The sequence below is a fragment of the Octodon degus genome, unplaced genomic scaffold (assembly GCF_000260255.1).
Source record: "Octodon degus isolate 3935 unplaced genomic scaffold, OctDeg1.0 scaffold00002, whole genome shotgun sequence".
Classification (NCBI taxonomy): Eukaryota; Metazoa; Chordata; class Mammalia; order Rodentia; family Octodontidae; genus Octodon; species Octodon degus.
This window is the reverse complement of record NW_004524578.1, coordinates 29,344,486-29,346,628: the sequence shown is the minus strand read 5'-3', so window position 1 is coordinate 29,346,628 and position 2,143 is coordinate 29,344,486. Positions and strand designations below refer to the sequence as shown.

General features: G+C 42.8%; 1 protein-coding gene across 1 annotated transcript in view; it reads left to right on the top strand.

Annotated features, from left to right (window-relative positions):
* Positions 1-2,143, top strand: part of Eif2ak4 (eukaryotic translation initiation factor 2 alpha kinase 4) — a 94,914-nt gene that overhangs the window by 82,405 nt on the left and 10,366 nt on the right. The gene's annotated exons all lie outside the window — the stretch shown is intronic.

The following is a 2,143-nucleotide window of genomic DNA, read 5'->3' as shown; positions in this document are numbered from 1 at the left end:
CACTACTCTCAGCACTTTGATTTCCAGAAATTGTTACTCCAGGCCTTTTACCAAGCCTCGGGTGGTCTCCTCTCATCCATGAAACGATGGCCCAAGGGAAGGCCCCGCAGCCTGCAGAAATCTTTGTCTCTTGGTGAGCAGGTAGCTCTCTTCTGTCTCTGCCCCCACAGTTTCCAGTCACCTTGGTCTAACTCTGGTCTGTCTCCTCAGCTCAGCAAGACCCCTGCTCTTCTTTTTTTTTTTCTTTTGAATTAGAAACATTTATTGGAGAATAGGAATAGCTCCTAACAGGCAGACAGCGTCCAAAACGTGCTACCAATCAGCCCTTTATATAGAGAGCAGAGCCGGCCAAATACCTCAGCAGATTAAAGCGCCTGCAAGTGATCCCCAGGCCTGCCCTTGCCAGCCCCGTGCCCAGGGCACACTGAGATGGCAACTGAGACTGGCCGTGGTGGCACGTGCCTGTAATCCCAGCTCTTGGGAGGCTGTAAATAGGCGGATCACTATGAGTCCGATCTAGTAGTGAGACCCTGAACACCGTGTAGACCCTTCCCTAAAAATACAAAAAATAGAGAGAGATAACGAACTCAGGAAGATTCAGCATGTGTCAAAATTATGATCAACCAATCAGATTGCAAGTGCAAAAGGAAAAAAATACATACCATAGAAGATAGTTAAGATAGTTACACTATCTCCTCTCAGTTCATTCAAAAGAGAGATCTGTGCTAATAATGTTTGAACAATAAAATACTGATATCTCGTACCTTGAGTAACTAAAGACAACAATACACAACGTGTTAACCACCTATTATAGTGTTTTGGATTTTCATTTTGGGGGTGCTTGGGGCTTTTGGTTTTTCTTCCCCCCCCCATAATTTTATTGAGAAACAAATAGCAATGAGACAGTTTCCAACCAAATTGGTAGGACAGTTTCAATAATTAACATATTGAATACATTCTTCCTAGTGGTTAATTGCTGTACCCCTGCTCTTCTTGAGGGAATTTCTTTTCCTCCTTAAGTTCCCTTTCCTGCACCACAGCCTGGAAACTGCTGGAGTACCCTAGGCTCTGATCCGTTCTCTCCTCTCAGGAATAATATTGCACCATTACTTACTGTCCACACCTGAAGACCTTTTTTATATGATTGTTTTAGACAGGAGAGCAATTACAACAGCCAGCTTCTCCTGCACAGAGTATGATGTCCCTACTATTGGTCTGCTTAAGTCACGAGATATAAATAACCCATAATCCCACCAATGAAGCCTCCACAGAACAGTGACTACTTCTGCAGATTCACTAAGCGACAAGATCCAGGCATACTCCATAGTTCCAAGGCCATAATATACTGCTGTGATTATTGGAAAGTTTTAAAATGTTTAATCAGAATATGCTTCCAAAATTTACACTAACTGGCTCTAGGTCTGCCCTCCACCATGGTCAAAATACCACATCTAATTCTCTTTCCTTCTCTGAAATAAGTTTTAGAGGACGGCTACCATGTCCCTTACAGTATACCCCCCTTTTGTACTGGGGATTGAACCCAGGGCCTTCACACTAAGGTATATCCCAAGTTCTTTTTTATTATTTTTTTGTTTTGTTTTGAGATAGGATTTCACTAAGTTTCCCAGGCTGGGTTTGAACTTGTGATCTTCCTGACAACCTCCCAGAAGGCTGAGACTACAGCATGAACCCCATATCTGGCTCCTCTTTTCTAACTCACACCTTCCAGTTACTTAAGACATTCCTCATGTCATGGTTTTCACATCTGCAGCCACGCTAATTAAGCTCGGTTCGACTTACTTTTTTTATAGGAATCTGTCTGTAGATATGACCCTAATGCTGTATTTATGATCCAATTAAATTGGGAGGATTTCTGACCTCCCATCATCCAGATACCATACTTCTCCTAATACAGTCTATGAATAAGCTAGCGCTCAGCAACCTGTGCTCTTCTAGCTCAGAGTGGAGCTGTCTCAACTAAAACCCATTGTCCTGGGCCAGGGAGATAGCTCAGCGGCATAAGCGCCTGCCTAGCAAGTGCAAGGTCCTGAGTTTGATCCCTGGCACCACAAAAATAAATAAATAAATAAATAAATAAATAAATAAATAAATAAATCAATCCCATTGGGGGCCAGGGAGATGG